This window comes from Schistocerca nitens, chromosome 4 (genome assembly GCF_023898315.1).
Source record: "Schistocerca nitens isolate TAMUIC-IGC-003100 chromosome 4, iqSchNite1.1, whole genome shotgun sequence".
Classification (NCBI taxonomy): Eukaryota; Metazoa; Arthropoda; class Insecta; order Orthoptera; family Acrididae; genus Schistocerca; species Schistocerca nitens.
In genome coordinates, this window is record NC_064617.1 from 332,051,830 (window position 1) to 332,076,166 (window position 24,337).

At 43.6% G+C, this 24,337-nt stretch overlaps 1 protein-coding gene and 1 non-coding gene across 2 annotated transcripts in view; both read right to left on the reverse strand.

Annotated features, from left to right (window-relative positions):
* LOC126252285 (mucin-5AC-like) overlaps positions 1-24,337 on the reverse strand; it is a 519,485-nt gene that overhangs the window by 269,380 nt on the left and 225,768 nt on the right. The gene's annotated exons all lie outside the window — the stretch shown is intronic.
* Trnas-gga (transfer RNA serine (anticodon GGA)) lies at positions 16,224-16,307 on the reverse strand. Its single transcript is given in 2 exon segments — positions 16,224-16,258; positions 16,268-16,307. It is a non-coding gene; the product is annotated as a tRNA-Ser (tRNA).

Sequence of the window (24,337 nt, forward strand, 5' to 3'; positions counted from 1 at the left end):
CTGCCTCGGGCATGGATGTTTGTGATGTCCTTAGGTTAGTTAGGTTTAACTAGTTCTAAGTTCTAGGGGACTAATGACCTCAGCAGTTGAGTCCCATAGTGCTCAGAACCCTTTGAACCCCCTTTGAACATGGAAAAAAGTAAATTAGTTGCAAACTACTGCGTGCACACACTATATTCAACACGAAAATATCACTACAGATATTCGCATTTAGGTCTGACATGTAGATGAAGATGAAATAGGAGATATGGTACTGCGTGAAGAGTTTGACAGAGCACTGAAAGACCTAAGTCGAAACAAGGCCCCGGGAGTAGACAACATTCCATTAGAACTACTGACAGCCTTGGGAGAGCGAACCCTAACAAAACTCAACAATCTAGTGAGCAAGATGTCTGAGACAGGCAAAATACCCTCAGTCTTCAAAAAGAACATAATAATTCCAATCCCAAAGAAAGCAGATGTTGACAGATGTGAGAATTACCGAACTATCAGATTAATAAGCCACGGCTGGAAAATACTAACACGAATTCCTTACAGACGAATGGAAAAACTGGTAGAGGCCGACCTCGGGGAAGATCAATTGGATTCCGTATAAATGTTGGAACACGTGAGGCAATGCTGACCCTACGACTTATTTTACAAAATAGATTAAGGAAAGGCAAACCTACGTTTCTATCATTTGTAGACTTAGAGAAAGCTTTTGACAGTGTTGACTGGAATACTCTCTTTCAAATTCTGAAGGTGGCAGCGGTGAAATACAGGGAGCGAAAGACTATTTACAATATGTACAGAAACCAGATGGCAGTTATAAGAGTCGAGGGGCATGAAAGGGAAGCAGTGGTTGGAAAGGGAGTGAGACAGGGTTGTAGCCTCTCCCCGATGTTATTCAATCTGTATATTGAGCAAGCAGTAAAGGAAACAAAAGAAAAATTCGGTGTAGGAATTAAAATTCATGGAGAAGAAATAAAAATTTTGAGGTTCGCCGATGACATTGTAATTCTGTCAGAGACAGCAAAGGACCTGGAAGGGCAGCTGAACGGAATGGACAGTGACTTGAAAGAAGGATATAAGATGAACATCAACAGAAGCAAAACGAGGATAATGGAATGCAGTCGAATTAAATCGGGTGATGCTGAAGGAATTAGATTAGGAAATGAGAGGCTTAAAGTAGTAAAGGAGTTTTGCTATTTGGGGAGCAAAATAACTGATGATGGTCGAAGTAGAGAGGACATAAAATGTAGACTGTCAATGGCAAGGAAAGCGTTTCTGAAGAAGAGAAATTTGTTAACATCGAGTATAGGTTTATGTGTCAGGAAGTCGTTTCTGAAAGTATTTGTATGGAGTGTAGCCATGTATGGAAGTGAAACATGGACGATAAATAGTTTAGACAAGAAGAGAATAGAAGCTTTCGAAATGTGGTGCTACAGAAGAATGCTGAAGATTAGAAGGGTAGCTCACATAACTAATGAGGAGAGAATTGGAGAGAAGAGAAATTTGTGGCACAACGTGACTAGGAGAAGGGATCGGTTGGTGGGGCATATTCTGAGGCATCAAGGGATCACCAGTTTAGTATTGGAGGGCAGCGTGGAGGGCAAAAATCGTAGAGGGAGACCAAGAGATGAATACACTAAACAGATTCGGAAGGATGTATGTTGCAGTAGGTACTGGGAGATGAAGAAGCTTGCACACGATAGAGTAGCATGGAGAGCTGCATCAAACCAATCTCAGGACTGAAAACCACAACAACATGTATGATATGCGTGCCATCATTGGCGAATATGTGGCGCAAACGAATAGCGAAATTCTGCATGACCCCCTGAAGTGTCGGAACATCGATGTTGTCGATGACCTCCTGAACGGCTGCTTTCATCTCAGCTCTGGTTTGGGGGTTATTGCTGTACACCCTGTCTTCAATATAGCCCCACAAAAAGGAGTCGCATGTGTCCAGATCCGGAGAATATGGCGGCCAATCGAGGCCCATGCGAATGGCCTTTGGGCATCCCAGAGCCAGAATGCTGTCCCCAAAGTGCTCCTCAAGGACATGAAACGCTGTGCTACTTCGATGGGGTCGACTCCGTCTTGCTTTGAACCACATATTGTCGAAATCAGGGTCACATTGGAATATGGGGCTGAACTCATCTTCCAAAAGCTTCACGTAGCGTTCAGTAGTCACCGTTCCATCAAGGAATGTCGGACCGATTGTCCGTGACTGGGCATTGCACACTACACAGCCACCCGTTGAGGGTGAAGAGGCTTCTCGATCGCGAAATACGGTTTCTCTGTCCCCCAAATGCGCCAATTTACTTATTGACTAACCCATTCAAATGAAAGTGGACTTAGTCGCTAAGCCAAACCATACAGCGCATTCTAATTTCCATCATGTCCCGCGGCCAACGGTGCAGTTTGAACGGCCGGCCGCTGTGACCGAGCGGTTCTAGGCGCTTCAGTCCGGACCCGCTCTGCTGCTACGGTCGCAAGTTGAAATCCTGTCTCGGGCATGGATGTGTGTGCTGTCCTTAGGTAAGTTAGGTTTAGGTATTTCTAAGTCTAGGAGACTGATGACCTCAGATAACGGAGTGCTTAGAGTTAGTGCTTAGAGCCATTTGAACCATTTTTTTTTTTCAGTTTTCCACGTCGTAATGCAAACCGTTCAGAAGCTATGACGATTTTGTTTCAAATAGTTCAATAACTGTTACCCATTACATTCTCCGTGTTAAAGTCTTCAGTCGGAAATTTGAACAGCCAATTTTACCGAGGGACCGGGAATTTAAGGGACTGTAGAATGGTTCGGATCCATTCGGATTGCAATGAACGATAACATATCTAGAGAAGCACTTATTATTAACAAGCAACATACATAAAAGGATATATACATATTCACCCATCAGGTTATGAGGCACGCGGACCCTGACTTACGACAGCCGCTCAACCGAGTGCTCTTTCGCAACTCTGCTCTCCCTTTCGCCGTGATGAGCGTCCCGTTAGCCCCATTGGCGGGGTGGCGTCTTGGCCATTGGCCCTCGGGTGCAATTAACTCGAAAAAGAGCAGCGCTCTTCACAGTGACCCGGTCGAGTCATTATGCTGTGCTTGGCGGACTTTACCTAGGAGCACTATTAGTCATTCCCTCTCTCGTTCCACTCGCAAATGAAGCGAGGGGAAAATGACTATCTATAAACCTCTGTACTAGGCCTAATTTCTCTTCTCTTCGTGATTCAATAAAGTTATTCTTTGAAAATTGTGTTCGATCTTTCCTTAGTGCGAAGATATTTCAAACGTCTTATTCGAACACAAGAGCATTCGAAGCCCTGGATAATTTTTAAAAAAGGCAAAATCAGGAAATGTCAGACCGCGCTACACGCTTCCAGTCAACTACTGTCCAGTTTCTTGTGTTGTTTCGCCTATTGAAGACGTGCAATTTTAGATTCTGCTGTGAATAATGGGCTTTTGCGAGGTACCTAATTCCATCTGTCCACTGCAAACAGTTCCGTTCGCAATTTTTGCTTGGAAATGGTTCAGATGGACCTGCACTGACTGACAGCAGCAGTTCCTGCCGGGTTTGAAACAGATTGCCACTGAAGAGGAACGTCATCCGTCACCGCGCTGCCGGTTATTTTCTTTTCCCGATTATCATTCTTACGCCTTGTTACATGGCTAAGAGTGGTACTCTGTTCCTCAAAATTAAATTTGTGGTAAGGTCTTATGGGACCAAACTGCTGAGGTCATCGGTCCCTAAGCTTACACATTACTTAATCTACCTTAAAATAACTTACACTAAGGACGACACACACACCCATGCCCGAGGGAGGACTCGAACCTCCGACGGGGGGAGCTGCGCGGTCCGTGACAAGACGCCTCAAACTTCGCGGCTACCCTGTGCGGCTCTATTCCTTGCGGACACGTTGGATGGTCCGCATACGAAACAGTCAGTTTCATCCACTGTGTGGTCACGGTCACGTCCAAACACGATAGCTCCTTCCTGCCATTCTGTCACGTGTCCTCCTTAGGGACGCACCTTACTGCGCAGATTCAGTACACCGACTCGCAAATACACTCCGTTTCACTGCCACGATTTACGCCAGTGGTGGAAGGTTAGATGACGGCCTGATATCAGTTATACACAATCTACAACGCTCCAAAGCGGTCAGCGTGGTCTTTGAAGGGGCTAACTAGTACTTTGTATAGTGAGCTTACACAGTTTATAGAGTTGTACTAAAGAAATAATACAGTAAAATCCACGTTAGTTAGTTACATGTCCCATAGTTCATTTGAACGATTCTTTTATTGAAATAATGCGGAAAAAGTCAGTTTACAGGATATGTATGTACCCATCTCTCCGTGCACGGCACCAGAGTGTTCCAAAACCCCGCGCGCGAAAACGAGATTTTTCGGGATATCATATCTCAGGTTTTGTTATTCACAGAGATAGGAGATCAAGTGTTTTGGATAGTCCTTGACGAAGCAATCATTTGTATATCTATCGGGAGAACGGCCATTCGGTAACTATCCTAAAGTACAGGGTCAAAGTTTAAAAATTACACACATCGCCCAGGCCAGGTAAATTGAGCAAACCGGTCCGTTCTTTTACTTTGAGTGTGGTCAATCGTGGACCTTAGGCGGCTTATAAAAGCACCATTTGTTCATGGGCGTTTCTTGAGAAAATTCCGAAAAGCCATGATTTTTAGGTAGCGAAAGTACCCGTTGTGGAGATGACCAATTGCTTAATTTCTATTCATGGCGAATCGCCGAAAGTTTACATTTTTCTTAAGATGATGTTCTCCGGGAACTCCGGAACTTTTCCGATATCAATATGCGTTATCAAGATCCAGAAGTTCAAGGTTACCGTACTTAGGCAGAAAACAGCAAAAACCGGTTTTTGGCCGTTTTTGCACAGTGGGCAGCAATTATCTAAATAACTAACGGTAGCAAATGGCTCAAATTTTAACTGTGTATTTTTAAACATTTATCTATAAACGCCATTTTCCCGTTTTCGAAAATCTTTATGCGTTATCAAGATACAACCGAAATAATCATGGTTTTTGGGTACCCAAACTACCAACTGTGGGATGGCCACTTCTGCAATTTCTATTCATGGCAAATCATCGAGATTTGTTATCATATTTTCTTCAGATAGTCTTCTCGAGAAACCTTGAAACCTTTACCGATATCATTATCTGTTATTACCGACATCCAGAGCATTTTACAGCTGGTGTATGTACATATGAATAGTGTTAATATTAATTAACATATTTTTAGTTCCATTCATTCGGCTACACTTAAAAATAAGTTTTTTTACAGACTACCAGTTTTTAAATAAAGTATGTCCACGGAACTGAAGAAATTTAGGTTAGATTTAAAACTAGTTTTCCTACTTATCAGACATTTATTGTTATGCACAAATTATAGAACACTTCTGTTGCTATATATTGAGTTCGTTTCTGACCCACTGACAGTTTTAATAATAAGTAATAAAAGTCAATTTTCCTTTAGTGTTTTAGGCATGGACGTCAATATCCGTCTCAAAATGTGATGGCTTATTCATGACAAATTTCATTAGCGGATATATATCTATAGTAATGCCACAGTTAAAATGCCAAAGTACTTGATGAGGTACCTACATGACGACCGCGAATGACCACGACATATTATTCTAATCGCTCGTTTTGGCTAAATCAGTACGTTCTTCGTAAATGATGGGTTCTCCCAGGAAATTATTCCGTAAGACATTATTGAGTGAAAATACCCAGAATATTTCGAGAGATTCATATGTTTGTTTCCAAGACTAGCAATTACATGAAGAGTTATAGAAGCTGAATTCAATTTCTTGCGCAGATGAGTGATAAGGTACTTCTAGTTAAAGTATTCATCAATAAGTATACCCAAAAATGTACAGCCTTCTACCCTGTTTGCTGACTCCTTTTCATGTGCTATTTCAGTAGTTCATATGCGTCTGTTTGTTATAAGAACTGAATATAGCTGTGTCTTCTCAGAATTTAGTCCATTTTCTGAGAACCACTTCATAATTCTTTGAAAAACGTTATTAATAATCTGTCGTTTTCTCACTAAAGGGATTTATTGCAGCACTAGTATCGTCTGTAAAGAGGACTAATTCTGTTTGATGAATGTTAAGTGGAAGGCCATTCACATATACAGGATGTTCCAAAAACTTTGCACCAAACGTCAAGAGGTGATACATCACTTTTGTTAGACAAAATGTTCACTGACGATACCGTCATTTTGTATTGGTTTACCAGTGAGAGGCGGCAGGGCGTAGGCAGTCTGCGTCGTGGATACGCGTTGTGTGTTGCCTATGAGCCAGTCATTGCTCCAAATGAAAGGGAGTATGCCAATCAAAACTAAAGTTACTAATTAGCTTTGAAATTATCCTTCTCCACTTAGAGACACTCATTCTTAAGGTTATTTTGTTGAAAACCACTCTGTCAGCTTACAGGGGGCGGCATCATGCAGCACACTTTGTTAATAGACTCCGCTAGTCGTCGAGCAGCCACACTTGCAGCAGCAGGATAAATTACTGTTAGCAACAAGATAAATTACTGTTAGCAACAAATTTTTTTATCATTTATCCAATGCCATAAAATGTTTAACAAGTAAAAAGCAAGTTTTAAATCGAATTTAAAATCATTTCTCTTGGACAACTCGTTCTGCTCCAAAACGTGTCTTTAAGTCTAGCTGCATGACTAGGACTGAAAATAATGTGTTCATTAATGTTAACACTAATCATGAATACATTACCCTGTAAACTGACACTTTCAACATCATTTCAATAGCCGCGCGGGGTAGCCGTGCTGTCTTGGTCGTCTTGTCGCGGTTCGTGCGGCTCTCCCCGTCAGAGGTTCGAGTCCTCCCTTGGGCATGGATGCGTGAGTTGCCGTTAATGTAAGTTAGTTTAAGTTAGATCAAGTAGTGCGTACGCATAGGGACCGATGACCTCAGCAGTTTGGTCCCACAGTCCTCGCCACAAATTTCCATCATTTCGATAAAAGAATCGCCCAAATGGTCTGTCAAATATGTAACTGTCTAACCTTGGACAGCAAACTAACTGATTGAGGTCAACAATGAATATTAATTTAAGTTGTAGGAAGTTTATACAAAGGTATTTGTTGGGGATGTAGCATGGCACAGAAATGAAACATGGGCGATACACAATTCAGACAATAAGGAAATTGTAGCTTTGAAATGGGATGCTACAGAAGGATTATGAAAATTAGATGGATAGGTTGGATAACTGACGAAGAGGCACTAAATTAAGTTGGGAAGAAAAGAAATTTATGGCACTACTTGACTAATAGAATGGATCGGTTGGTAGGACACATCATGAGGCATCTAGGAATTGTCGTTCGGCTCCGAAGAGAAGTGTGGGGTTCAAATGGATGTAGGTTGGATTAGTTAAGAAGAAATGAGGCTGCTGCGCAGGATTTGACTAGGATGGAAAGTTGCATCACATGTATTTTCCGACCGCACAACAACTTCTTTTCCCCTAAAGTCAATAAATTTGATTTTAGTTTCAGTTTTCGAGGATCATAGACCAGAAATTGGAATGGCAGCTTTACCATTGTAATACTACCACTTAACTGAAACTTCACATACTTTTCAGTGAGCGGGGAATGAAAGATGACGACATCGCAGTCGTGAGCGATCCCTTTCCTGGACTGCCCAGGTTATCTAACGATCATATAAAGCAGTGTGTGTGTCGCAAAGCTGAATACCACTGAGAGACGGAATGGAACAGGAAATATTAACGCAAATGTGTGCGCGGCTGTCCAGAGGAGAGACAATATAAGAGGGCAATGTAGAGCGCAGAGCGCTGAGCGCTGGCGAGGTGTCGCAAGCGGAGCGGGCAGTGGACCCACCTCCTCCTCCTCCTGCTTCTCCCGGGCTGCCCTGCTAGGAGAACGAGCCTATCAACCGCTGAGTCGCGCGCTGCAAATGGAGCGACTTTCTCCACGGCCGGTCGCGGAATGCCGCCCAAACTTGTCGCTGCTGCACACCCGTCCACGCCTCGATGCCAAGTCGACGAAGCGGCTCCACCAAACACTTTATAACCGTATCGGTTGCTGTTCGACCGTGACCGTTTGATGAAATTTATAAACAGGTTTTTTGTTGTGTTGCTTGAAGTGTTTGATTTCCGCAATATATTTCGAGGTATGTGCTCATCGTCAGGGAAATCCAAAAGATAATTAATTAATTGTATACGAAGAGAGTCCCACAAGTTTCAGTTTTGGGTCCGTTCTTCTTCCTTAAACATGATGTTTCAAAGTAATTTGCCTCAAACATGTAGGGGCTTCCTGGCTACATTATCCGTCCTTTAGTATTCGCTGGCCCTGGGATGACGAGATGAGATTTTACCAAACTCGACTTCTGGCAAGATCAATGTGTAGACTGTTTTAATCTCACGGGAGATAAGGAAGGGATAGCTAGTTTATTTAAGTTTCTATAACAATGTGTTACATCACCAACAGCTTTAATCTTGCTACAGTTAAGAGCTCCTCTAAGCCATTCGGACACAGACTCTGACTCATTTATTTTACGATGATTCCTCATCCTGAGAACTAACGGCGTTGTGGACATATAATAAGATGTACCTCTATCTCTGTTTCAGACTTCACACATCTGAAATGCCCGATAAGCAATAATTTCTCGACTGTTAAATGTCTCCTGCCCCGCTACAGTGTCTACTTTAGGACCACGTACTACAGCCACAGTAACACAACCACTACCATGTCTATTATCGTCTGCGTTCGTAAGCGTGAAATTCAATACGCACCCGCAAAAGACTGAAGAGCCATGCAAAATCACTTGGGCACCTACTCCATTCTTCATACTAATAGCAATATTATCAATAGCTTTATATGCTGTAGGGCACGAACGCCTTCTCCTCCTATGATAACGCGGCATCACTAGTATGTGTCAAAGCTGCTGCAAGTGCGGCTGCTCGACCACTAGCGGGGTCTATTAACAGTGTGTGCTGCATGATGCCGCCCCCTGTAAACTGACAGAGTTATTTTCAAGGATAATTTTTATTGCTGCATATTGGACTCTATTCTGAGCCACTGAAAGCCTTAATAATAGGTAATAAAGGTCACTTTTCCCTGTAGTGTTGTAGGTATGAACATTACTGTTCTTCTATAATTGTGATGGATTATTTATGACGAATTCCACTAGCGAATTTATGTATTATGAGAGCGTAATTGCCACGCGGGATTAGCCAAGCGGTCTAGGGCGCTGCAGTCATGTACTGAGCGGCTGATCCGGCAGAGGCTCGAGTCCTCCATCGGGCATGGGTGTGTGTGTGTGTTTGTCCTTAGGATAATTTAGGTTAAGTAGTGTGTAAGCTTAGGGACTGATAACATTAGCAGTTAAGTCCCATAAGATTTCACACACATTTTTTGAACAGCGTAATTAAAATGCCTAGCTTCTTGAAGAGGACTTCCGTGGGTAAACACCACATATTCATTTTATTGCTCCCTTTTGTGCAGTTAACGCTTTCTTTCTAAGTGTTGAGTTACCGTATCAAATTATTCCATAAGACACAGTTGAGTGGAAATGTGCAAGACATGTCAGGAGGTTAATTCCTTTGTTTCCAAGGTTACCAGTCGTACAAAGAGAGCTGAACATACTCGTTTGAGAAACTCAGAAATGTGCTTCTTTCAGTTTAAGTTGTCATCGGTAAGTACACCTAAAAACGTTGAGCGTTTTACGCTACTTACTGATTCCTGTTCATGTGTTACATAAATTGCTGGTACCTATTACTATTTGTCTGAACAGATATGAATAGAGAGTGTTTTTTCAAAACGATCAAACTGCTCTACTACTTTTAGCGTAGTATCACCTGAAAGGACCATGTAAAATAAAAAATACGCGTATGTAGCACCTGTCTCGTAAAAGTATCAGTACTTACCTAGGCTGCATAATTACACAAGCGGCGACCAAGACATCGGAAATTAGCTACTTTCGTGTGAATGTGCAGGTGAGTTATAACTGTTGAAAGACAGCCACAGTGAGACCCAGATGAAAATCTACAAAATGATGGCAGTTCCAACTCTTTTGTACGGCAATGAAGCACTTCAAAGCCCCTTTCCTGGCCCCCTACCGTTCCGCGGCTGCGTTCGAAAAATATAGTTCTGCTGGCAAACTTTGATGTAAATTTGTAGCGTCGTGTTTCGTTGCTGGCATTAACTTAGTTTATGCATTGAAACACTGTGTTTAGTACGCAGTGATTGATACGAATATTATTTTCATGCATGCGTGTGCATGCGCGTTCTATGTAATGTTTCTCTCCTACAAAGGGCGACGAACTTTACCTTTGACACTGATTTTTCCTGCCAATTTTTGTATTTACAGTGTCAGTGGTATAGGTCAAAATTCTCCTGAAACATCCATGCACACATCGAATACTCACTGTAAGCAAGAATCACAGGGAAGCTATCACCGCCCCCTCCCGCCTAAAGCACAATTAATAAACTAAAGAGCGCGACAAAAAAAAAAATGAAGCACCCAGAAGGAGAGGAAGAAACGAGTTGAGATGGTATGTGATGTTTTTTTCAGTGACTAGGGAGTCGTGTCACATTTACAAAAATACTTGGCAGGATTAACCCACTTGACAGTATCACTTTGTACCCTCTCTGGCACGGGCGAATGCAGTGATGGTTGACTAGAGAAGCCGTTTTATCTTCTCCTGTGTAAGTTGACTCACAACTGTTGTAATCCGATTGTATCTTAATAAGGAAATGCCGCTCACTCGGGCCTGTTTCTGTTCCCGCCGTGTTTTATTGTGAAATATCAGTCGGATGGTATAGACATTACCAAAGACAGGTGCAACGAGCTATAAAAGTAAGGGTCGAGGACAGTGGTTCGAGACTGCAATGAAGCAAGCGGTTTCGATTTTAGGAGGCGAAATGAACGAAAGGACTGCTGCAGATCGTTTTAATGTCCCTAGTACTACACCAAAAAAAAAGAGATTAAAATGAACTGTAGGGAAACGGCGACATCTACGACACCTCGGACGCGGTTTTTTCAAACAAATATCTGAAGAAAATTACGAAGAAATGCTTGCTGCACACACGAGAGATTTAGATTCCAGGTTAATGCCGCTAGCTAAAATTGGGTTTGGTTCGTTTACGATTTGACAGAAAATTTAAAACTGCTTCACAGATTCAACAGAGAAACGAAACTTGCAAGTAAAGACTTCTAAGAGAATTTGACGAAGAAACAATTAGAAATGTCTTGCAGAGTTTGAAAAGTTTTTTAACCAACTGTTTTTATCATCTTGTAATTTTGATATACAAGCAGATTAATTTATTTGTGAACCTCTGTTTTGTTGTATGATCCATACTACACAGCATTTTTCTAAAGATCTCGAATCTTTCCTTGCTTTGCGTCGTTTCGGTTAGAAACATTTTTCTTCGGCATTCATTCAAAAAAAAAAGTTCAAATAAATGTTTTATGCAGTTATGCTTCATTTCAACACAAACAACAAACGTTGTATACCAGTTTTTGCGTATGTGGTTCATACGTGCTGTCTTCCCCTGTACCTGCTCTTTCGTTCCCATGCACTCCGACATCGGGCCACTGTCACGTCTGAATGCCCTACAATCATGACCATTGCGCGGTTCGACCAGCCAGGTAACTGGAGGCCCACTGCCAGGCCCCATCCAGCTCTGTCAGGTGATGATAACGCTGTCTCGTACGTGTACGAGGCCTTTCACTTGACATCTGACGCTGTTCACGCCCTAATATGCCCTGCCAGTCCTGGTAACAACAATAAACACCAACAACGATAATACATCCTAGTGGTCTCATTACTCGGTAGAGAAATACATCCATGGTAGAGGCAGGTGACCCATTCAGACTCGTCACAAGTTTGAAATACGAGAAGGTCTTTATCGCACAGTTCTTTATTAACCATTGTGCGTTTCAAAATTTCATCATCAGTCTGAAGATTTAAATGAAACTTCAGTGGAAACCTAGTTAACTTCGAATAGATAATGGCACTATATTCAGTCTACGTGCTCACTTACGTGAGCTGTTTACTAAAGTTTGATTTAAATCTTCAGTCTGGTGACAAAATTTTGAAACGCATAACGCTTAATAAAGAATTGCGCGATCAAGATCTTTCCATATTTCAGAGTTGTGCCAGCTCTGGTGGTCGTTCTGTTTGTCGCAGAGAATCGGAAGTGTAATCATTTATATATTCACCGATGATTTGTATGAGTAAGAAGTAACACTGACATGCGGCCACATTTTCGGTATGCTTTATTTTATTTTATTTTTTGTCACGCAGTGTATTTATCCTTCACTGTCAATATCGTAGCTACAGAAATTAAGACACTGGCTGACACTATTCCGATAATATCAGTACGCTGAGTTGGTGTGGTGATTCAATAGTACAGGTAGTTTATAGTGTCACTTAGCAGTTTCCACTTAAACACTTTATTATGGGCTACAAACATCATGAACGTACATTGATACATTTCCTGATACAAATTTAATTCATTTCAATGTCATGACCCTGCAGATGCAAGCACAAGTTCCATCGTTCATCTGTAGCCTGAAACATCGGTGCTAACGTAGCTGGCGTTGTTTGTTCCGCATCTGCAAAACTGCGGCCTTTGAACTATTGAAGGTTACTGATTTTCACTTGATACACCTCGGATCTGATAAATCCACAGATGAAAAAGTTCACTGGCGTCAAATCGGGCGAGCGGGAAGCGCAGTCTTGGCGATATATGACCAACTCATCTCCCAGGAAAAAAGTTACTCACATAGTCCCGGATGCAGTCGGTCAGCAACAACAGATGCTCTTTCTTCTATTGTGAACATTCTTTTATATCACCCACAAAAAAAACAAAATTTTTAATGTTAAAACATAAACAGTAAGGGTCTTTATAAACACCTTGTATATTTGCATCGCTTGCGCGTGAACAAGTCAATTATACACTACTGGCCATTAAAATTGCTACACCACGAAGTTGACGTGCTACAGACGCAAAATTTAACCGACAGGAAGAAGATGCTGTGATATGCAAATGATTAGCTTTTCAGAGCAGTCACACAAGGTTGGTCCCAGTAACGACACCTACAACGTGCTGACATGAGGAAAGTTTCCAACCAATTTCTCACACACAAACAGCAGTTGACCGGCGTTGCCTGGTGAAACATTGTTGTGATGCCTCGTGTAAGGTGGAGAAATGTGTAACATCACGTTTCCGACTTTGATAAATGTCGGATCGTAGCGTGTCGCGATTGTGGTTTATCGTGTCGCGACATTTCTGCTCGCGTTGGTCGAGATCCGATGACTGTTACCAGAATATGGAATCGGTGGCTTCAGGAGGGTAATACAGAACGCCGTGCTGGATCCCAAAGGCCTCGTATACTGGCAGTCGAGATGACAGGCATCTTATCCGCATGGCTGTAACGGATCGTGCAGCCACGCCTCCATCCGTGAGTCAACAGATGGGGACGTTTGCAAGACAACAACCATCTGCACGAACAGTTCGACGAGGTTTGCAGCAGCATGGACTATCAGCTCGGAGACCATGGCTGCGGTTACCCTTGACGCTGCATCACAGACAGGAGCGCCTGTGATGGTGCACTGTATGACGAACCTGGGTGCACGAATGGCAAAACGTCATTTTTTCGGGTGAATCCTGGTTCTATTTACAGCATCATGATGGTCGCATCCGTGTTTGGCAACATCGCGGTAAACGCACATTGGAAGCGTGTATTCGCCATCGCCATACTGGCGTATCACTCGGCGTGATGGTATGGGGTGCCATAGGTTACACGTCTCGGTCACCTCTTGTTCGCATTGACGGCACTTTGAACAGTGGACGTTACATTTCAGATGTGTTACGACCCGTGGCTCTAACCTTCATTCGATACCTGCGAAACCCTACATTTCAGCAGGATAATGAACGACCGCATGTTGCAGGTCCTCTACGGGTCTTTCTGGATACACTGGCCAGCACATTCTCCAGATCTCTCACCAACTGGAAACGTCTGGACAATGGTGGCCGAGCAACTGGCTCGTCACAATACGCCAGTCACTACTCTTGTTGAACTGTGGTATCGTGTTGAAGCTGCATGGCCAGCTGTACCTGTACACGCCATCCAAGCTCTGTTTGACTCAATGCCCAGGCGTATCAAGGCCGTTATTACGGCCAGAGGTGGTTGTTCTGGGTACTGATTTTTCAGGATCTATGCACCCAAATTGCGTGAAAATGTAATCACATGTCAGTTCTAGTATAATATATTTGTCCAATGAATACCCGTTTATCATCTGCATTTCTTCTTGGTGTAGCAATTTTAATGGCCAGTAGTGTACAAAGTTGACAGACATGCACTTCGCTAATGTTTTTAGAGCGACTCGTATTACTGTTCTATACGTCACAAAGCACATCCGACGTACTGCCGCATTCCTGTCGCACACACTCTTTTCAGCAGAGAACAGTACACTGCCTACGTCCTGACCAGTCACTGTGCGGTTCCAGCGCAACAGCTTTGGAACGATCGAGCGGCCGACGAACACATTTCGCCTCGCCTCCGCCCACGTGATGTTTTACTGACTTGTTAACCCGTTCGCCCGCCATCGCGCTTGCTGGTCGTTAATGACCGCCTTTTAGGCGTGCCCCTGCCTCTCGACGAAATGGAGAGCGCGCTGCGGAGCGGTTCTTTCCCTCTCCCTCCCAAGACATGCCTGCTTGCTCCCGCAGCAATCTACGGAGCAGGCCGTGTCGCGTGAGGTGACGCAACGGCGATAGCCATCTCAAGCCAAGCCTTCACGCTTTCTGCATAAACTTCTTCTGGGCTGCACTAGAGAGCACGGCTAAGAGTTCCCGTAATTGCATCCACGAGTGCAAGTAACGACGCGACAGTGTGTGCACGTGGGAAGCCGTCACTGCAACTTGTTTGGAACTGCGGCCGACACGCGCAGTTAAAAGTGAAGTGCATGTCTTGAAAGATTCAACGCTGACGGATAAAAATGGTTCAAATGTCTCTGAGCACTATTGGACTTAACATCTGAGGTCATCAGTCCTCTATAACTTAGAACTATTTAACCTAATTAACCTAAGGACATCACACACAGCCATGCCCGAGGCAGGTCTCGAACCTGCGACCGTAGCAGCAGCGCTGTTCCGCACTGAAGCGCCTAGAACCACTCGGCCACAGCGGCCGGCACCGACGGATATTCTGTACTTGTATGACATCGTTTCAAGTTCCTGAATATTTACACACTATATACAGTTGACGTTTCTGAGACATATTGAATCTCACCCTATTCTACACTAATGATAAGGCTGAAGCAATGAATTAAAATTCGTAGCAGCAAAAAGATTCTAACCGGGGTCTCCTGCTTACGAAGCAGATGCGCTAGCTGTGGTGCCACGTGGGCACTCCACCAAGCACCATGGGCTGTGGCGTGAGTTGGAATCCGTATCGGCGAGGCAGACGTACTAGGATATTCCACGCAGCTATTGAAGCTACAGTGTCAGCGTGGAGTAATGGATAGCGCATCTGTCTAGTGACCTTGGTCTTTTCTGCTTCTGAAATCTAGCTAAGTAAGTCTCGGTTCATTTGATATATTTCTCGAACTAACATGTCCGCCGCTCGTGGTCTCGCGGTCGTGTTCTCGTTTCCCGAGCACGGGGTCCCGGGTTCGATTCCCGGCGGGGTCAGGGATTTTCACCTGCCTCGAGATGACTGTGTGTTTGTGTTGTCCTCATCATTTCATCCTCATTCATGAAAGTGGCGAGATTGGGCTGAGCAAAGGTTGGGAATTTGTACGGGCGCCCCCCAAACCAAACATTATCATCGAACTAACATGCTTATGAAAAACGAGTTAGTGTATTATTGCACGGTTATAAATGAAGCAGCTCTCTCTGAGGTACTAGGCACATTCCATTGTTGTACAGTGTGCAGGTTAATGTTGTGTGTATATTTACAAGCAGTAAATAAATTAGTTCTTATTCAGCATTTTGATATGCTTGTTATTTATTGTGGCTAACATACCCACAGTACTAACGTAGTATAAAGGCGTCTGGATAAAATCAAACTGAAGGAGCTGTGGGGAAAAGGAACGCAGTAGAGAGCAGCACCGCTACAATAATGGCTCTGAGCACTATGGGACTTAACTTCTGAGGTCATCAGTCCCCTAGAACTTAGAACTACTTAAACCTAACTAACCTAAGGACATCACACACACCCATGCCCGAGGCAGGATTCGAACCTGCGACCGCAGTGGTCGCGCGGTTCCAGACTGTAGCGCCTAGAACCACTCGGCCACCCCGGCCGGCACCGCTACAATATTTTGATATTGCAGATACCTTTTAAGCTATTTTTATTTCCTTAAAAAATATGCCGAAAGGTGAAAAAAATATCGTTAGGGATTCAAACAGTATTATAAATCTATCACTCTTCAGGTTGTTGAGAATACAACCAATTTAAATCAATATTCTTTAATATTCGGAAAATGCCGTACTTAGCTTCATCTAAAAAAGTGAAAGTAATCTTACTTTACATCGGTTCTAGTTTGTTATCTGTCAGTTCCATCGTGCCGCAAAGAGGGAATAGCAATGAAAATTTGTTTAAAGATACGCTTAACCTGAAAAAATTGAAGTAACGTTAGTCGAAAAAATGTAAAAAAACAAATAATACTGGTTTCCTGTTTCAGTCACTCTTTATTTGAAGTCCATTAAAAAAATTAGAAAAAATGAACCTGTGATCTGAGGGTGGCGTCTTTAACTAGTAATCAGGGACACAAAGTGGCAATAATAGGTGACAATGGGCTTTCCACGGCAGGTCCATCTTTCTGCTCGTAGCATAATTAAATAAATAGCAACTGGAAGTCAATACACGCCGAAATAGTTTCGTTAATTCAACAGCAAATCTAACCTCAATGAATCGTAACGAATCATGCGAAGCAATGTGAGTGAAGAGAGAGATCACATCAAAACTTATTAGGATGTCAGACTCGTTCAAAGAGGTAGAGGAACGTGCATTGGGGACGATGGCTTTTGAGGTCCTGTGGTGGTTTCGAAAGCTGCGTATTTTTTTCCGGCGTGTAGACGATACTTTTGTTATTCGGCCCCGTGGCAGTGAGAATTAGAACAACTTTTTATAACATCTGAATTCAGTTCACCGGAATGTTTCGAAATGGAGGTCAAAAAGATGGCTGCATTCCCTTCCTTGAGGTGTTGGTCATAAGGAAAGCTGATGGTATGATGGACATGCCGTTCAGAAGAAGTGAATGGGTAATCCTTACTCGTTCACGGGACCCACGCCTTCTCGATCCCTGAGAGTATCAGCTGAGTTAGCCCATCTTGATGTCATCTTTCGTCGGAATGGTTGTAGTGAAACACAGATAAGACGTGCGTTGCACTATCGACGAACGTTGCACTGGGTGCGTGATGGTAGTACCAAGGTGGCACCAAAGTCTACGGCCTTTTTGCGTAACGCAGGGAGCATTTCTAGTAGAACTGGTCGTATTTTACGGAAATATGATTAGAAATGCGTTCCTCGACCACTATCTAAGATAAGGTCCGTTTAACTTCAGTACAGAATGATCTAGGTTTGCATAACGTGTATGCTTACCGTATCCCTTGGAGTTCTACCACGTCATACTGAGCGTAAACGTCACTCACCTTTACAACAGCCAAGCAAATCTGCTATTGCAAAATATTGTCTTGGCACAGGTCATTAACGAAAGGGGAATTTTTGCATGCACTTCCAGCAATTGGGATAAGAGAAAAAAAAACGAGCAGCAGACTCAGGTTCGAATCCCAGTGCGCGTCCAAATCTTAATTCATGTAAGCCGAAATATCACTGAAACTTCCTGGCTGATTAAAACTGTGTGCCGGACCGAGACTCGAACGCGGGACCTTTGCCTTTCGCGGGCATGTGCTCTACCAACTGAGCTACCCAAGCACGACTCACGCGTCCACCTCACAGCTATACTTCTGCCCGTACCTCGTCTCCTACCTTCCAAACTTTAAAGAAGCTCTCCTGCGAACCTTGTAGAACTAGCACTCCTGAAAGAAAGGATATTGCGGAGACATGGTTTAGCCACAGCCTAGGGGATGTTTCGAGAATGAGACTTTCACTCTGCAGCGGAGTGTGCGCTGATATGAAACTTCCTGGCAGATTAAAATCGTGTGCCGGACCGGGACTCGAACTCGGGACCTTTGCCTTTTGTGGGCAAGTGCTCTTGTATGTTCGATATATATATATATATATATATATATATATATATATATATATATATATATATATATATATATATACTCCTGGAAATGGAAAAAAGAACACATTGACACCGGTGTGTCAGACCCACCATACTTGCTCCGGACACTGCGAGAGGGCTGTACAAGCAATGATCACACGCACGGCACAGCGGACACACCAGGAACAGCGGTGTTGGCCGTCGAATGGCGCTAGCTGCGCAGCATTTGTGCACCGCCGCCGTCAGTGTCAGCCAGTTTGCCGTGGCATACGGAGCTCCATCGCAGTCTTTAACACTGGTAGCATGCCGCGACAGCGTGGACGTGAACCGTATGTGCAGTTGACGGACTTTGAGCGAGGGCGTATAGTGGGCATGCGGGAGGCCGGGTGGACGTACCGCCGAATTGCTCAACACGTGGGGCGTGAGGTCTCCACAGTACATCGATGTTGTCGCCAGTGGTCGGCGGAAGGTGCACGTGCCCGTCGACCTGGGACCGGACCGCAGCGACGCACGGATGCACGCCAAGACCGTAGGATCCTACGCAGTGCCGTAGGGGACCGCACCGCCACTTCCCAGCAAATTAGGGACACTGTTCCTCCTGGGGTATCGGCGAGGACCATTCGCAACCGTCTCCATGAAGCTGGGCTACGGTCCCGCACACCGTTAGGCCGTCTTCCGCTCACGCCCCAACATCGTGCAGCCCGCCTCCAGTGGTGTCGCGACAGGCGTGAATGGAGGGACGAATGGAGACGTGTCGTCTTCAGCGATGAGAGTCGCTTCTGCCTTGGTGCCAATGATGGTCGTATGCGTGTTTGGCGCCGTGCAGGTGAGCGCCACAATCAGGACTGCATACGACCGAGGCACACAGGGCTAACACCCGGCATCATGGTGTGGGGAGCGATCTCCTACACTGGCCGTACACCACTGGTGATCGTCGAGGGGACACTGAATAGTGCACGGTACATCCAAACCGTCATCGAACCCATCGTTCTACCATTCCTAGACCGACAAGGGAACTTGCTGTTCCAACAGGACAATGCACGTCCGCATGTATCCCGTGCCACCCAACGTGCTCTAGAAGGTGTAAGTCAACTACCCCGGCCAGCAAGATCTCCGGATCTGTCCCCCATTGAGCATGTTTGGGACTGGATGAAGCGTCGTCTCACGCGGTCTGCACGTCCAGCACGAACGCTGGTCCAACTGAGGCGCCAGGTGGAAATGGCATGGCAAGCCGTTCCACAGGACTACATCCAGCATCTCTACGAACGTCTCCATGGGAGAATAGCAGCCTGCATTGCTGCGAAAGGTGGATATACACTGTACTAGTGCCGACATTGTGCATGCTCTGTTGCCTGTGTCTATGTGCCTGTGGTTCTGTCAGTGTGATCATGTGATGTATCTGACCCCAGGAATGTGTCAATAAAGTTTCCCCTTCCTGGGACAATGAATTCACGGTGTTCTTATTCAATTTCCAGGAGTGTATATATATATATATATATATATATATATACATATATATATATATATATATATATATATATATATATATATATATATATATATATATATATATATATATAATGACTTTTGAACACTATTAAGGTAAATACATTGTTTGTTCTCTATCAAAATCTTTCATTTGCTAACTAAGCCTATCAGTAGTTAGTGACTTCAGTAGTTAGAATCTTTTATTTAGCTGGCAGTAGTGGCGCTCGCTGTATTGCAGTAGTTCGATTAACGAAGATTTTTGTGAGGTAAGTGATTCATGAAAGGTATAGGTTATTGTTAGTCAGGGCCATTCTTTTGTAGGGATTTTTGAAAGTCAGATTGCGTTGCACTAAAAATATTGTGTGTCGTTTAGTGTTGATCAGAATAAGTAAAGAGCGAAATGTCTGAGTACGTTCAGTTCTGCTCATCTCTTTGAAAATCAAATAACTTAAGGGGTTTACCAGCACAGTAATTCAATAATTTTTCTAAGGGGACGTTCCAGTACTAACAAGGTAAACTCCCCATCGCACCCCCCCCCCCTCCTCAGATTTAGTGTAAGAGGGCCCATTGGATAGCCAGTCAAAAGCTGAACACAAATCAAGCATGAAAATAGTAAGAAGGTGTACTGAACTGTGAAAAAAACAGCAAGGTTAACGAGTGTAATACTGACCGGAGGTGAACAGACGCGGCGCCGAAGTTAAGTGCCGGCAAGATAGCTCAGCGCGTTCGGTCAGAGGGTTAGCTGTCCTCTGTAATCAAAAAACTGAGTGAATGGCTCAACAATGAACTTCAACAGATGTCAGGGGACGTCCTACCGGAACAAATGCGACGAACAAAATGAGACTAAAAAAAAAGTGGTCGAGTTGTTGGACTATCAAGCGGAGGAAGCGGGTTCAAAACTCCCTCGTGCCGTTTATATTTATTTTTATTTTTGCACAACATTACGAACTGTCCGTTCAGTGAGTCGCAAGTGAACGTTGCGAATAGTGAGATCAGGTGAGATACCACATATACGGGCGTAAGTCTCACGGAAATGAAAACAACAAATAAAGGGATCTGAACTGCGTTGTAAGAAAGGAATTCAAGAGTCAAAAGATCCAAGACGGAACGCAGCTTCAAAAACATTAAAAACAAATTTTGACAGAGCACAGAGAAACTGTGTGATGGCGAAACTACTCTCTTACTTCTGTAGTCGATACGTACGTGAAACGTCAGCGAATGCAGGCTGTTCGAGGAGTCAGCACGAATACTCATTCCTTACTTACTTACTTACTGGTCATACCGGACTCGAGAGTCCATTACCGCAGCAACGTATTTTCGCCATCTGTCCCTGTCTTGGGCTATTTCCTTTCATTCACCTTCAATACCTAGGCTCCTCAAATCAGCCTTCGCATTGTCCTCCCATCTACGCCTCGGTCTCCCCACAGGACGTTTTCCTTCTAGGTGCCCTACCAGTACTCTGCGCGCTGCCCTGCCCTCATCCTTTCCAGCTACGTGACCCGTCCATCGCAGCCTACGTGATTTAATAATACTGATTATGTCAAGGCTTGAATAGAGTTCGTGAACCTCTTCGTTATGCAGTTTTCACCACTCTCCGCTAATGTCATCCCTTTTTGCTCCGAAAATTTTCCTCAAAATTTTGTTTTCAAATACTCGAAACGGCTTTTCATTTTGCACAGTGAGAGACCAAGTCTCACACCCATACAGCATAACTGGTAGAATAATAGTTTTGTATATTCTAATCTTTAAATTCCTAGACAATATCCGTGATGAAAGTAATCTATTCGGTGAGAAGCAGCACCCATTTCCCGCCCGTAATCTCTTCTTCAGTTCGGATTCAATCTCATTTCTCGAAGTGATGTCCACGCCTAGATACTTACATGTGTTCACTTTTTCAGACTGCATGTTTCCAACTCATTACATTTCCTGATCTACTGCTGTTGGCAGTCTAGTAGTAACCAGGTATTTAGTTTTGTCTTCACTTATCCTTAGACCTACATCTTCACTAGCCTTGATTAACGCATTCGCATTTGCTGTTACAGATTATTTCCTATTGCTAATGATGTTTAGATCATCTGCATACCCTAATATCTTAATATTTCCATTTAACTCCACACCCTCTGAATTATCTGCTGCCATTCGTACAATATATTCTAGGACTAAATTAAAAAGTAGCGGAGACAGGTGATCTCCCTGCTTAAGTCCGTTCTTTACTACAGATTCTTCTGACTCCAATTTCCCCACGCGTACTCTACCTTTTGTGTTTTTCAAACTCGCTTCTATAAGTCTAACATACTTCTTTGGTATTCCAAGTTCCAAACGAATTCTGTACAATTTTGAGTGCAATACTGAACCATATGCTTTTGTAAAATCTATGAAAAGGTTGTGAACTGGTTTATTGTATTCCCATTTCTTTTCCAAAATTTGACGCAGGGTGAATATTTGGTCTATAGTTGATCTGTTCCTCCGAAAGCCGGCTTGGTAATCCCTTAATTTTCTAAATTAATTCTAGTAGTGTGATAGTTGCATTTGATTGGACATCCATCGAATCACACAAAACCTTTCTGGGCGAACAAGAGGAAAGCAGCAGACGGATATTTCTGAGTGAAACACGTAAGATTCTCGACTTGTTGAAACACACGCCGCATCGAGTCCGTCTTTCGTGGAGACGACTTTTCCAAATGTGGTGTGGTAACAATGTCCAACTTGCTACACTTTTTCTCTTTAAAACTGATGACTTGACATACGTTAGGGAAAAATTATGTATAGCAGAATGCTCTTTTTATACGGCAGAAGTGTGCATCAAGAAAGAATAGCGGTGGCAAGGGTTGGCATAAAAGCGATGTGCCCTCGTAGCTCATTTGGTAAAGCAAAGGTTGAGGTCTGCGTTCCATTATTTTTATCTGTCCGACACACGGATTTAAACTGCAACTCGGAGTGGAAACTAGAGATTCAGTTCGTTGAACCAGGATTCTAGTCGAGCTGCTTAAGGGCACTTGCACGCACTCGCGGGGTCTCCAACACTCCGAGAGATGACAAGGCCAATTAAGGCGGCTGTCTCTTTGAGGTGGCACTGCATCACTTTTTGCCAGCGAGCAGTCGCCTTGGGGACACGCCTCGCAGCTGCACGCAAGTGAAAATTCACCGCAGCCGAGAAAGCGATCACTCGGCCGGTTTCTCCTCTCCATCTGTGAGGCAGCAATTTCAGTCCGGCGGGAGCCGTAATATCTCGTGCAGCACAGTCCGGCCTCTGCACAGGCACCCTCTGCGACAGCCATTGACGCTGTCATGGAGTGGCGACGAGCCTTGCTATTGGAAACTAAAACTTACCCTTCTCGAATCCACGTTTCTAATTTGTTCCTTTCTCTGAGGTTCAAGGGCGAGCTACTCGATGTTGTTGTTGTTGTGGTCTTCAGTCCTGAGACTGGTTTGATGCAGCTCTCCATGCTACTCTATCCTGTGCAAGCTTCTTCATCTCCCAGTACCTATTGCAACATACATCCTTCTGAATCTGCTTAGTGTATTCATCTCTTGGTCTCCCTCTACGATTTTTACCCTCCACGCTGCCCTCCAATGCTAAATTTGTGATCCCTTGATGCCTCAAAATATGTCCTACCAACCGATCCCTTCTTCTAGTCAAGTTGTGCCACAAACTTCTCTTCTCCCCAATTCTATTCAATACCTCCTCATTAGTTACGTGATCTACCCACCTTATCTGCAGCATTCTTCTGTAGCACCACATTTCGAAAGCTTCTATTCTCTTCTTGTCCAAACTAGTTATCGTCCATGTTTCACTTCCATACATGGCTACACTCCATACAAATACTTTCAGAAACGACTTCCTGACACTTAATTCTATACTCGATGTTAACAAATTTCTCTTCTTCAGAAACGCTTTCCTTGCCATTGCCAGTCTACATTTTATATCCTCTCTACTTCGACCATCATCAGTTATTTTGCTCCCCAAATAGCAAAACTCCTTTATTACTTTAAGTGTCTCATTTCCTGATCTAATTCCCTCAGCATCACCTGATTTAATTTGACTACATTCCATTATCCTCGTTTTGCTTTTGTTAATGTTCATCTAATATCCTCCTTTCAAGACATTGTCCATTCCGTTCAACTGCTCTTCCAAGTCCTTTGCTGTCTCTGACAGAATTACAATGTCATCGGCGAACCTCAAAGTTTTTACTTCTTCTCCATGAATTTTAATACCTACTCAGAATTTTTCTTTTGTTTCCTTTACTGCTTGCTCAATATACAGATTGAATAACATCTGGGAGAGGCTACAACCCTGTCTCAGTCCCTTCCCAACCACTGCTACTCGATAGCTTCATCTTAATCCTCAGCTTTCGGATTTCAATTTTTTTTAAAATTAAATATGGCAGTGGAACAGATCTACCGGTAATCTTGCTAAAATTGTCTGGGCCAAACCAAGAAGAAAAAATTTAGTAAATATGGGCTCCAAAAGGGATTTCTTAAGCGCTATGGGCACTTGAGTAGCAGAGATATGATTCACAGTAGCGAAGATGAATAAGTGCTCATAGCTCTTAAGGTATGCTTTTTGGAGTCCGTATTTACCAGATTTTTTTCTTGTTTTTGTCCATACTACC